Source organism: Mustela putorius, unplaced genomic scaffold (genome assembly GCF_011764305.1).
Source record: "Mustela putorius furo isolate JIRA1106 unplaced genomic scaffold, ASM1176430v1.1 tig00000242_pilon_pilon_pilon, whole genome shotgun sequence".
Classification (NCBI taxonomy): domain Eukaryota; kingdom Metazoa; phylum Chordata; class Mammalia; order Carnivora; family Mustelidae; genus Mustela; species Mustela putorius.
Genome location: NW_025421325.1, coordinates 4,958,453 through 4,973,076, shown reverse-complemented (window position 1 = coordinate 4,973,076; position 14,624 = coordinate 4,958,453). Strand labels below are relative to the sequence as shown.

At 35.9% G+C, this 14,624-nt stretch overlaps 1 pseudogene; it reads left to right on the top strand.

Annotated features, from left to right (window-relative positions):
• The first annotated feature begins 8,261 nt into the window (after window positions 1-8,261).
• On the top strand, window positions 8,262-10,337 carry LOC101682797 (annotated as a pseudogene).
• Window positions 10,338-14,624: the final 4,287 nt, after the last annotated feature.

The window sequence follows — 14,624 nt, the reverse complement described above, 5'->3', positions numbered from 1 at the left end:
TTTCAGGTGTGGAATTTAGTGATTAAAACTAAATCTTTTGGAAGTAACTATCTTCTGGACCTCAGGGTGGGGAAGAATTTCTTAAGTCCAAAACCATTAACCATAAAGAAAAGATTGATATATTCAAGTATATCAAAGTTAAGAGTTTATTTTTCAGAAGATACTATAATGGAAGTGAGAAGATAAGCCATAAATATTTTTGACTAGTATTTAAATACATAAAGAGCTCCTTTATGGCCAATAAAGATATGAAGAGATTATCAGTCTCATTGGCAAAAAAAGAAATATAAATTAACAGCAATGCAATGCCTCTGTTACCCATAAGATTAGCAAAAATTACATACATCCAACTCTTGGCAATTTTGTGGGAAAAAATTAATTCTTATATGTTGTGATAGGAGTATAAACTGGTACAATCATTTTGGAAAACAATTTGATGTTATCCTGTGGAATGTTGAAGATATGCATATCTTTTGACCAGTATTCCAGTCCTAGATATTTAACCACAAAAGTGTGTGCACATGTTCACTAGAATTCATGCCCAAGAATGTTCATTGCAGTGTTCTTCTTTGGAGCTCCAAATTGGAACAACCCAAATGTTCATCAACATTAAAATGGCTCAATTTTACTGTGTTCATATGAAGCAATATTATACAACATTCAAAAATGTGAATGAATCTTATGTCAGGGGTTTTGAAGAATTGGTAAAGGTAACAAAGAATGTACCTAATAGGATTCCATTTATTTACAGCTTTAAACAGGCTCAGGAATGCAATCACAAAAGGTAAAATCATAGAGAAGAACAGGGAAATAAATTATCATAAAAGCGAGGAGGTGTTGTTATTAGGAGACACGGGGGCCAACAGTGATAGTTTCTGCTTGCCTCATATATTCTAGGCAAGTGACCCATGAAGTGATGACAGATATTTCCTTTGCAACCATTAGATAAACTTTACAGATAAGTTTCATGCACTTTTTGCAAGAAGTGTTTGTATAAAGAGAATTCTACTCAATTTTATATTACAGTATTACTAATTCACAGTAGGGGAGTTATAATAACTTTGGAAAATGTTTTGCACTCAACTATATACCATAAGCCAAACAAGGTAAACCAGTAAATCTTGTGAGGTGATCCTCCTAGATAATTAATATATACAAATACATAGATTTCTAAAGAATTCAAGAGTACTTGAAATAAATAGTCTAATGTTTAAATGAGTGTTAACAAAAACCAGTACCTGTCCACATTAGTGCAGTTTTGTGCACTTAATTGCTTCTTACCCCTTCCAGGACCTTAGTCCCAGAGAGATACATTCTCCATGGGGCTGCTGGAGTCATGTAGAGAAGTTTGGTTTCACAGAATGGTAAGGAAACTTGATTGGCTTCCTGCAAACAATGCAATGTCCTAAGCCCTACTCTGAAAAGTACTTTTGAAATGATTTTATATTGGTTTAAAAAAAACTCTTTGCAGAATTTTTATAATCCCTTTTCATTAAAATCCCATTTACTCTCTGCTCATAGACCTAACTATTGTTGTGTCAACTCATTTCCCTTGAAAAACAATAAGGCCATACTCTTGTGTCAGAAAGACAAGGGAAGTAAACCTGCCAATTCAGAGATATCCAGCCTCAGATGTCTCATCGAGTTATTTTCTTGTGGTCTCTTGGCATCTCCTGACATGCAGCACCTCACCTCCAAGGTCACTGAGAAATTTCCCAGAGAGATCTGGGTTTTCCTGAGACCCTGGCGTCAAATGTAATTCATAGGCCCTATAAAGGCTGCCTTAGACTTTAATTCTACATGATCTTCACCTTGTTCCTACAAACAACTACTACTTCACTCTGTGTCTCAAAGAGGGAGAATCTGATTGGCCTTGAGCCTAGAAATATAAATAAGATGTTGAATACTGTCCTGTGGTCTTAGGTAGAGCATCCATCCCTGTCCAATCAATGATGATGCGGAAATGCTATAGGGTATGAGATAGAACATGGCCATATATAATCGGCAAAAGCAGTGGGCAGGAGCAGATGGAGTACAAGGTGGGGGAGGAGAGTAGGCGGGGAACAGATGAAGCCGCTGCACAAAGACATTTTGAGTACAAGCAGGTTTTCATGAAAGACAATAAGTTCAATTTTTGGCTTATTGAGTTTGAGAGAAGCCAGGTGAAATTGTCCAATTGGTAGTTAGATATATAAGAGCCTGCCTTGAATGTGAGCCAAGGTCTTGGATTTTTCAAAGGATTATAAGGACGGTCACATGTGATCACATATAATCATCTATATAGGCCCTAAAGATACAAATTACAGAATTAAGACCAACAACTTGCTCTAATTAATAGTATTAATCATGTTCATGCAACCAGATTTGGGTATACATACTTATGCTTGTGAATATAATGTACTAAAATACAAAATAAGTGATTGTGTATGCTAATTAAATATTCTTGCTGGGCATGTAGTGAGAACATCTGAATCCCAGGCTTGGTTTAGCCACTTGATTGACTCAGTTGACGTAACTCTCTTATTCAGCTGCCAATTGAGATGCTCCCTGGAGGTCTAGTGGTTAAGATTCTGCGGTCTCAACTGCCAAGTGATTCCCAGGATGATTTTATCAAAAGAGAAAATATCTGTGGGAATGTTTCCTAAACTGTAGCTCAGCAAAAATGTTAGTAAACTTATCTCTCTCTAAAAAAATTGTTTCAATCACTAAAGACCCTTGTTTTGTTCCCATTTGAACTTTTGTTTTCTAGGTATAAGAATGAGATTTTGAGGAGTTAGAGAAACATTACCTTAGCCAGGAGCAATGAGCAATGCTATCTTTCTAAACACATTCTCTTGGGGCTCCTGGCTGTCTCAGTCAATTAAGCATCTGCCTCTTGATTTTGGCTCAGTTCGTGTTCTTGGGGTTCTGGGTTCAAGCCCCAGGTGGGGCTCTGTGCTCACAAGTCTGCTTGAGAATTGTCTCCCTCACCTTCTGCCTTCCCCCATAAATAAATAAATATCTTAACAGTAAAATAAAAATATTCTCTTAAGAATTGGTGTCATGCATTAAGGCAAGACACATTGGAGCATTAACTGCTCCTTCTGAAGACTAAGTTTTAAAAATATATAATTCTGGGACGCCTGGGTGGCTCAGTTGGTTAAGCGGCTGCCTTGGGCTCAGGTCATGATCCCAGCGTCCTGGGATCGAGTCCCATATCGGGCTCCTTGCTCGGCAGGGAGCCTGCTTCTCCCTCTGCCTCTGCCTGCCTCTCTGTCTGCCTGTGCTCACTCGCTCTCTCTTCCTCTGTCTCTGACAAATAAATTTAAAAAAAATATATATATATATATATATACATATATATATATATATATAATTCTATCTCCAGAGGGGAAAATTGTAGATCATATTTACCTGGTAAAAATAAATTTAAAGCAAAGTACAGTTTCATAGAATTGTGTCTAATAGTCTATATCAAGATTTTGAAATGTACATTTACTGGATTAAAAATACCATTATAATTATTTAATTATACTTAAATCATGGTTCCCAATAATTAGAAAGGAAATCTGGCATAATGGGTTTGTTTTTTGTGATAATTATAGTAATTTTGTAAATTATTCAAAAGAAATCATTTTAGAGAATTAACAATAAAATGTTGATTTTGTGTGCTGAATCATGACTGTAGGCAAGATTATGGAGTATCTTAGCTTCCAAGGTAAATTTGCTTTTGCACTTAGCTCCTTAGTTGTGGAAATTCTAAACCTTGAATGTGTCCAGGAATAGAGTAAGCAACACAGTCTTTCATTTATCAAAGCCTCACCATTAGCACTGGGACATTTTTTTCTCATTTGAAAGGAATGCAGGACTCTCATGTGTGTAGTTTATTTCATTTAGGAGGGAGATCATTTTCTTCCATTTTCCAAATTTCCAAATCAAATTTCACAGTCATTACCAATATTACTTTAAGGTAAATAATTGAACTTTCTGGTTAATATGGATTGTCTGGTATCTATGGCTCTGGAACAGAGTATGGTCAAAACCAATTTCAAAATGATTTAGACTTGCAGAACTGCAAGAAGTTAAGAAATGTGACCTGTAAATATAAACCCACCTATTGTTCTTACATCCAGCAAGGGAGCACAGAGATGGATAACCTGTTTTCTAAGGTTACATGTGGACCTTCTCAAATGTTAATTCTCCCATTTCGTGCTTTAGGAATCTGTACTATCCACAATGGTTTTACGTAGAATAGTTTTATCTATTTATTTGTGGAGTGGCAAAGTTTTCCAAGAGGATAATTTTCTACTCCTCTCATTGTTACTATGTCTTTAAAGTGAAATCAGGAACAGAGTAATAGGGATGTCTAAGTTAATAGGAATCAATAACATAATTTTTGCAGTGGAACTGGTATTTTAAAAGACCAACATTGAGAAATAGGCTCATTATCAGCACTTAGGTACAGAACCTAGATAAAACAGGAACTCAGGAAATCCTGTCTTTTCATATTCAAATAAAAATGGGTTGAGTCCTCCTTCCAAACACTGTGGAAAACCCAACATGCATTTTCTGGGATTTCTGGGAACACACATTTCCCCTGATCAACTCTTGACCTAATTTCCTGTTTTGACTGGTTCCAGTTTCCTTCTCTGTTTTCTTATGATTGCCTTCTTTTTTCTCCTCCCTACTTCAATTTCTTTTTCCTCCTTCCTTCTTCAACTTTTAAAACTTTATGAAATAACTCATAAATATGGAATATGGAATATATGTAATTTGCAGAATTTTCAAAGCATAAAAATGTAATAAACACCTATATACTCAGCTTAAGAAACAAAATATTACCATTATAATTAAACCCACATTGACCTTTCCATATCACATTACCCATCTCTACTCCAGAGACAACTATCCTCCTGAATTTTGTCATCTTTCAAATTTGCTACTTACATGCTGATATCTAAAATATGTATTATATTGTTTGACTTGTTTTGAATGTTTTTTAAATTTTTATTTTTTAATTTTACTTTAAATTTTTTATTTATCTATTTATTTTTAAAGATTTTGTTTATTTATTTGACAGGCAGAGAGGCAGGCAGAGAGAGAGGAGAGAGCAGGCTTCCCACTGAGCAGAGAGCCAAATACGGGGCTCGATCCCAGGACCCTGGGATCATGACCTGAGCCAAAAGAAGAGGCTTTAACCCACTAAGCCACCCAGGCACCCCTAAATTTTGTATTTAAATTCAATTTAGGTAACATGTACAGCATTATTAGTTTCAATGGTAGAATTTTGTGATTCATATAACACCTATATGTGTTACATATAACACCTAGTGATCATTACATCAAATGCCCTCCTTGATAGCCATCCCCCAATTACACCATCCTCCTACCCATCTCCCCTCCAGCAACCCTCAGTTTGTTTCCTAGAGTTAAGAGTCCCATATGGTTTTCCTCCTTCTCTGTTTTCATCTTGTTCTATTTCTTCCTTTCCTATATATTTGTCAGTTTTGTTTCTTAAATTTCACAGATGAATAAAATCGTATGTTATTTGTCTTTGACTGACTTATTCTGCTTAGCCTTATATCCTCTAGTTCCATCCATGTCACTGCAAAAGACAAGAGTACATGCTTTTTGATGGCTGAGTAATATTTCACTGCATACCACAACTTCATTATGCATTCATCTGTTGATGGACAGCTGGGCCCTTTCCATATTTAGGCTATTGTGGACATTGCTGCTATGAACACTGGTGTGCAGGTGCCCCTTTGATTCATTTTTGTATCCTTTGGATAAATACCTAGTAGTACAATTGCTGGGCTGTAGACTAACTCCATTTTTAATCTTTTGAGGAAGCTCCACACTGTTTTCCAGAGTGACTGCACCAGCTTTCATTCCCACCAATGGTGTAAGGAGGTTGCCCTTTCTCCACATCCTTGTGAACACCTGTTGTTTCCTGACCTGTTAATTTTAGCCATTCTGACTGGTGTGAGGTGGTCTCTTACTATGGCTTTGATTTGTATTTCCCTGATGCTGAGTTATGTTGAACATTTTTTCATGTGTCTGTTAGCCATTCATATGTCTTCTCTGGAGAAATGTTTGTTCATGGCTTCTGCCCATTTCTTGAATGGATTATTTGTTTTTTGGAGTGTTGAGTTTGGTAAGGTTTTTATAGATTTTGGATACCAGCCCTTTATTTGATATGTCATTTTAAAATATCTTCTACCATTCCATAGGTTCCCTTTTAGCTTTGTTGACTATTTCCTCTGCTGTGCAAAAGCTTTTTATCCCAAGGGAAGGAAAAAAAAAAAAAAAAGCTTTTTATCCCAGTGAAGTCCCAATAGTTCATGTTTGCTTTTGTTTCCCTTGCCTTTGGAGATGTGTCTAACAAGAAGTTGCTGCAGCTCAGGTCAAAGATGTTACTGCCTGTGTTCTCCTCTAGGATTTTGATGACTTCCTGTCTCAAATTAAGGTCTTTGATCCATTTTGAGTTTATTTTTGTTATGATGTGGGAAAGTGGCCCAGGTCCATTCTTTTGCATGTTGCTGTCCAATTTTCCCAGCACCATTTGTTGGAGAGACTTTTTTTTCCATTGGACAATCTTTCCTGCTTTGTCAAAGATTAGTTGTCCATAGAGTTGTGAGCCCATTTCTAAGTTCTCTATTCTGTTCCATTGATCTATGTGTCTGTTTTGTGCCAGTACCATACTGTCTTGATGATTATAGCTTGAAGTCTGGAATTGTGATGCCTCTAGCTTTGTGTTTCTTTTTCAAGATTGCTTTGGCTATTTGAGGCCTTTTTGGTTCCATACAAGTTTTAGGATTGTTTGTTCTAGCTCTTTGAAAAATGCTGGTGATATTTTGATATGGATTGTGCTGAATTGTGTAGATAGCTTTGGGTAGCATAGCTATTTTAACAGTATTTGCTCTTCCAATCCATGAGCATGGAATGTTTTTCCATTTCTTTAAGTCTTCCTCAATTTCTTTCATGAGTGTTCTATAGTTCTCAGAGTACAGATCATTTACCTCTTAGGTTTATTCCTAAGTAACTTATGATTTTTGGTCCTTATTTTGAATGTTGTATAAGTAATATCATATTGTATTTTTACCCTAAAATTTGCTTTAAAAATTTTAACATTTTATTTATGATATTCATCCATGGTGATGAAAGTGACTGGAGTTGATTCATTTTACCTTCCAAAAAGTATCCAAATGAGGGGTGCCTTGGTGACTCAGTCAGTTAAGTGGCTGCCTCCTTTTTTTTTTTTTTTTAAAGTGGTTACCTTCATTCAGTTCATGATCCTGGGGTCCTGGGATTGAGTGCCACAACAGGCTCCCTGCTCAGCCAGGAAGCCAGGAATCAGCTTCTTTCTCCCCCTCTTTCCCTCCCTGTCATTTGTGCTCTCTCTCTTGCTTGCCCTCTCCCTCTCTCAAATAAATAAATAAGATATATATATATGAATATCAATTTAATTTTGCACTGTCTTATCAATGGATATTTGGAATATTTCCAGTTTGTCCTTCTATTATAAACAATGGTGCTCATATACATTTTCTGATAAATACATGTATTAAGAATCACCATTCTAGGAATGACTCAAATTTACAAGATAATGTCAAATTACATTCCAAAGTATTTATATCAGTTCATACATTTACCAATGCTATGACTTCCTATTGCACCACACGACCAATACTTACTATTGTCACTATGCCCAGTCTGAAATTTTGGCCATTCTTTTTTTTTTTTTTTTAAAGATTTTATTTATTTATTTGACAGAGAGAGATCACAAGTAGACAGAGAGGCAGACAGAGAGAGAGAGGAGGAAGCAGGCTCCCTGCTGAGCAAAGAGCCCGACGCGGAACTCGATCCCAGGGCCCTGAGATCATGACCTGAGCCGAAGGCAGCGGCTTAACCCACTGAGCCACCCAGGCGCCCCTTGGCCATTCTTTTTTTTCTGCCCCTTTTACTCTCTCCTTTCCTTCTGGGACTCTTATCTTGTAAATTATTGTACCGACTGTATCTGCACTGTTCACTTTTGAAAAAATTTCACAAGTAAAAGTGAACATACAATACAGGTAATATATCAATAACTTATAAAACTAGTATGAGGGTTAAAAGACGAAAGTAGTAAAATTAATTATATCTGAAAAATCAATTAAGGGACTTACAAAATAAAAAATGTAAAATACGACATATACATAAAACATGGAAGAGGAGTAAAAATATAGTGCTTTTATAATGTATTCAATCTTAAGCAGTCATCAACTTAATATAAACTACTCTATATTTAATATTTTATATATGAACCTCATGCCAACTCTAACCCCCAAACCTGTAATAGATTCACAAAAAATGAAGAGAAAGTAATCCAAGCATAACCCTAAGGAAAGTCACCAATCACAAGGGAGAGAGCAGGAAAAGAAAGGAATAGAAAAGAGCTACAAGAATAACAAGAAAACAAGGAACATTACAGAATGCTCAGTGAGACACGGAGGAATGGCAGCTGCCTGAGCTGTGCCCAGCAACGTGCTCTTTCCCACTCCCTAACACCAGCCTTGGCCCTCTCGCTTGCTGTAGAAAATGGTGTAAGAAACACTTTACTGTGATGTTTTGGGGGTCAAACCCAAAGCGATCCAAGAAGAATTAAAAAAGGCCTACAGGAAACTGGCCTTGAATTACTACCCTGATAAGAATCCAAATGAAGGAGAAAAGTTTAAATAGATTTCTCAAGCTTACAAAGTACTCTCTGATGCAAAGACAAGCAATTAAAGAAGGTGGAGTTGGTGGTGGTTTTGGCTCCCCATGGACATCTTTGATAGGTTTTTTGGAAGAGGAGGAAGGATGCAGAGAGAAAGGAGAGGTAAAAATGTTGTGCATCACCTCTCAGAAACCTTAGAAGATTTATATAATGGTGCAACAAAAAAACTAGCTCTGCAAAAGAACATGATTTGCGATAAATGTGAAGGCCGAGGGGGTAAGAAAGGAGCAGTCAAATGTCCCAATTGCCAAGGCACTTGAATGCATATAATAATTCATCAGATAGGCTCTGGAATGGTTCAGCAAATTCAGTCTCTGTGCATGGAATGCCAGGGCCATGGGGAACAGATCAGTCCTAAAGACAGATGTAAAAGCTTCAATGAAAGGAAGATAGTTTGAGAGAAGATTCTAGACGTTCATATTAACAAAGGAATGAAAGATGGCCAAAAGATAACATTCCATGTTGAAGGAGACCAAGAACCAGGACTGAAACCAGGAGATATTATCATTGTTTTAGATCAGAAGGACGATGCTATTTTTACACAGCAAGGAGAAGACCTTTTCATATGTATGGATATACAGCTGGTTGAAGCCCTGTGTCATTTTCAAAAGCCAGTATCTACTCTTGACAACTGAACCACTGTCATCACCTCTCATCCAGGTCAAATTGTCAAGCATGGAGATATCAAGTGTGTGCTAAATGAAGGCTAAATTGTACACCATATGAGAAGGGTTGCCTCATCATTAAATTTAAGGTAATCTTTCCTGAGAATGGCTTTCTCTCTCCCGATAATCTCTCTTTGCTGGAAAAACTCCTACCTAAGAGGAAGAAAGTAGAAGAGACTGATGAAATGGACCAGGTAGAACTGGTGGACTTTGATCAAATCAGGAAAGATGGTGCCATTACCATGGGGAATCATATGAGGATGATGAACATCATCCCAGGGGTGGTGTTCAGTGTCAGACCTCTCAATGGGGCCAGTGAATAACACTGCTGGCATTTTATATGCAGTAGTGAAAGAGTGAAGGACTATAATCATATCTCACTACTTGCTATTGTTCTTGTTTTAATATTAAATTATAGTAGTGTTTTTAAAGTTAAATGAAGAATAAACTCAAATATAAAAGCTCTGACTTTGCCCTGTATGTATGATGACTTCAGTGTACAAGATAAGTTTATATTTGTAAAAACTACTTAAAAAAAAACTCCCCTACCATTTGTTAGACCATACCTTGTAATTAATTTCAGCTCTATGTATCTGAAACAGCTCAGACTGAAATGCTAGTTGTATGTATTGACTTCAGTGTATGACTTTAAAACAGATTGAAACAAGAGACAATGAAGGACATTACATAATGATAAAGGGTTCTATCCAATGAGAAAATATAACAATTACAAATACCTATGCACCCAACATAGGCTCATCTACATACATAGAGTGAATATTAACAGACATAGAGAAATTGACAGCAAAGAATAATAGTAGGGGATTTTAACACAGCATATATCAGTGGATAGATCATCCACAAAAAGTCAGTAAGGAAACGGTGGCTTTGACCAAACGGACTTAAATATATACAGAAATTCTATCCAAAAACAGCAAAATGCACATTCTTTTCAAGTGCACATATACATTCTTCAGGATAGATCATGTCAGGCCACAAAACAAGTCTCAGTAAATTTAAGAAGATTGAAATCACATCAACCAACTTTTATGACCACAACAGTATGAAACTAGAAACCAGCTATAAGAAGAAACTGAAAAAACATAAACAACGTGCTATTAAACAAATAATGGGCCAATGAAGAAATAAAAAAAAAAGAAAACATACAAGCAGACAAATGAAAATGAAACACAATGCTCCAAAATCTCTGAGATGAAGTGAAAGCAGTTCTAAGATGAAATTTTATAGCAAGACACACCTACTTTAAGAAACAAGAAAAAAACTCAAATAAACAATCTAATATTATACCCAAAGGAACTAGAAAAGAAAAATAAAGCCCAAAGTTAATAGAAAGTAGGAAATAATGAAGATCAGAGTGGAAATAAATGAAATAGAGCTGAGAAAACAATAGGAAAGTTCAATGAAACCAAAGGCTATTTCTTTGAAAAGGTAAACAAAATTGATAAACATGTAGCTAAACTCATCAGGAAAAAGAGAGTACTCAAATAGATAAGATCAGAAATCAAAGAGGAGAAATAACAAGTGACACCACAGAAATACAAAGAATGATAAGAGACTAACAAAAAATTATATGCCAAAAAATTGGACAACATAGAAGAAATGGATAAATTCCTAGAAATATACATTTATAGATGTATATAGAAATACAGAAATATAGAAATCTTCCAAAAGTGAATCAGGAAGAAATAGAAAATCTGAATAGCTAATTCCTAATAGGACTATTGACTTGGTAATAAATAAATAAAAAATAAATAAATCCCAACAAACAAAAAACTCCAGGGCTAGATGGCTTCACAGGTGAATTCTACTAAACATTTAAAAAGGAATTAATACCTATTATTCTCAAACTATTACAAAAATTAAAGGAGGAAGGAAAGCTTTCAAATATATTTTACAAGGCCAGAATTCAGAAAAAGACACTACAAAAAATAAAAATTACAGGCTAATATTGGATAAACATAGATGCAAAAATCTTCAACAAAATATTAACAAACTGCATTCAACAATACAGTCAAAGGATCATTTGCCATGAACAAGTGGGATTTATTCCAAGAATAGAAGAATGGCTCCTTATCTTCAAATCAATCAACATGATACATCACATTACAAAATAAAGGATAAAAACCTTATCATCTGAATAGATGACAAAAAAAGCATTTGACAGAATTCAACATCCATTCATGATAGAAACTCTCAACAAAATAGGTTTAGAGGGAACATACCTCAACATAAAAAAGGTCATATATTAGGGGCGCCTGGGTGGCTCAGTGGGTTAAAGCCTCTGCCTTCAGCTCAGGTCATGATCCCAGGGTCCTGGGATGGAGCCCCGCATGGGGCTCTCTGCTCAGCGGGGAGCCTGCTTCCTCCTCTCTCTCTCTGCCTGCTTCTCCGCCTACTTGTTTCTGTCTGTCAAATAAATAAATAAAATCTTTAAAAAAAAAAAAGGTCATATATTATAAACCCACATCTAATATCATACTCAATGGTGAAAAACTGAGAGCCTTTCCTCTAAGATCAGGTAAGATTAAGGATGTCCACTCTCACCACTTTTATTCAACATACTACTGGAAATCCTAGCCACAGCAGTTAGACAAGAAAAAGAAATAAATGCATCTAGATTGGAAAGGAAGAAATAAAACTGCTACTATTTGCAGAAGACATACCACATATAGAAAACCCTGAAGACCCACCAAAAACTATGAGAATTGATAAATGAATTCAGTAAAATTACAGAATGGAAAGCCAATATACAGAAATGTGTTCATTTCTATACAATAATAATAAAGTAGCAGAAAGAGAATTTGAGAAGACAATCTCATTTACAATTACACCAAAAAGAATAAAATATCTTGGGATAAGTTTAACCAAGAAGGTGAAAAACTTATACCTTAACAACTATAAAACATTAATGAAAGAAATTGAAGAGGACACAAAGAAATGGAAAAATATACCGTTATCCTGGGTTGAAGAATTAATTTTGTTAAAATGTTCAGATTACCCAAAGCAACTTACACATTCAAAGCAATCCTTATCAAAATATGAATTCTTTTTTCAACTAACTAGGGCAAATAATCCTAAAATTTTTATGGAATCACACACACACACACACACACACACACACACACACAAAGCCCAAACCCAAACAGACAAAGCAATCTTAAGAAAGAACAAAGCTGGAAGTATCATAATCCCAGATTTCAAGGTACACTACAAAGCTCTAGTAATCAAAATCGTGTTGTATTAGCATAAAAATAGGCACATAAATCAATGGAACAGAATAGAGAGCCCAGAGAGGTTCCTGGATGGCTCAGTAGGCTAGGTGTCTGACTCTTTTTTTTTTTATAATTTTTAAATTTTTTTATTAACCTATAATGTGTTATTAGGCCCAAAGGTGTATCTTGATCTCAGCCCAAGGTCATTATTTGAAGACCTAAACTGAAACAAAACAACAACAACAAGAACAACAATAGCAGCAGCAACAACAACAAAACATATCTTCAAGGGAAACTCCGGGTCCATATTGCATAACAGAATAATTCTATCAACATATAATAAAGAAATAATACTAATTCTTCATAGACAATTTCAGAAAAATTGAAGAGGATGACATATTTGCCATTTCTTTTTATGAGGCCACTATTATCCTGATACCAAAACCAATAAAAATTATAAAGAAAAAGAAGGGCGTGCCTGGGTGGCTCAGTTGTTAGGCATCTGCTTTTGGCTTTGGTCAAAATCCCAGGGTCCTGGGATCAAGCCCCATGTCAGGCTCCCAGTCTGTGGGAAGCCTGCTTCTCCTTCTCACACTCCCCCTGCTTGTGTTCCCTCTGGCTGTCTCTCTCTCTCTGTCAAACAAATAAAATATAAAAAAAAAAAAAAAAAAAGAAAGAAAAAGAAGTACAGACTTAGTTTAAAAATTTATTTTTGTAAATCAAATCCAGCAATATTTAAAGGGATAATAAGCCATTTTAATTAAAAAAAAAAAAAGGCCAGATGATTATCTAATTAGGTACAAAGCCAAGAACTAAAAGGTAAGCAAAGCATCCCTAAAGCTTCGAAAGGAGTACAGATCCATCTGTCCATTTTAGATCTCTGATTGGCATGACTATAAGATATCAAATGAGTATTGTTTTAGGCCACTAATTTTGTGGTAATATGGTACACTGTTAAAAAAAAAAAAAAAAAGCGGGGCGCCTGGGTGGCTCAGTGGGTTGGGGCCTCTGCCTTCGGCTCAGGTCATGATCCCAGGGTCCTGGGATTGAGCCCCGCATCGGGCTCTCTGCTCAGCAGGGAGCCTGCTTCCTCCTCTCTCTCTCTCTCTCTGCCTGCCTCTCTGCCTACTTGCGATCTCTGCCTGTCAAATAAATAAATAAAATCTTAAAAAAAAAAAAAAAAAAAGCTAGTAAAGATTTTGGTGCCTGGAAGTTGAATGCTGTCATAACAAATATCTAAAAGTGTGGGAGTGACTTGAAATTAGGCATGAGAAGAGGCTGAAAGAATTCTGAGGGACATGATGGCAAAATCTACATTTCTTTGAGTAGACTGTTAATAGAAATATTCATGTTAAAGAAATATTCATGTTAAAGATGTTAAAGAATTCAGAAGGAAATGAGGAGCATTATGGAGAAATCCTAAATTGCCTTAGAGGAAGCCTAAATCACCATGAACAAACAATAGAAATGTGGACATTAAGAATGTTGCTGGTGTGAGCTCAGAAAATAGATGAAGAACATATTATTGTAAATTGGATGAAGAGAGGCCCTTGTAACATAGTGGTGGAATTTAGCAAAATTGGGTCTTATGGTGATGTGAAAAGCAGAACTCATAAATAATAAACTTGGTTATTCAGCTTAGGAGATTTCCAAGCCAGGTGTTGAAGATGTTTCCTGGCTTCTTCTTTCTGCTTATAGTAAAATGTCAGAAGAAAGAGACAGAATTAGGTAAGGATCATAAAGCAAAAAGGAAATAGGACTCAGTTTAGGAAGTTCTTGTCCTATCTAGATGGCAAAAGATGTTAAAATCCAGAGGTGGTTGCTGAAAACATGGCAAAGAAAATAAAATTATGGAAGTTTGTCTTTGCAGCCCTTTTCTAAGACACTGGAATGATTAAAGGGTCAGAACACAAGAGATTAAGAATATACCTCACAGGTCTTCTAACTGAAACCAGAGCATCTCTAGGAAGCTTGAGAGCATTGCCTCTC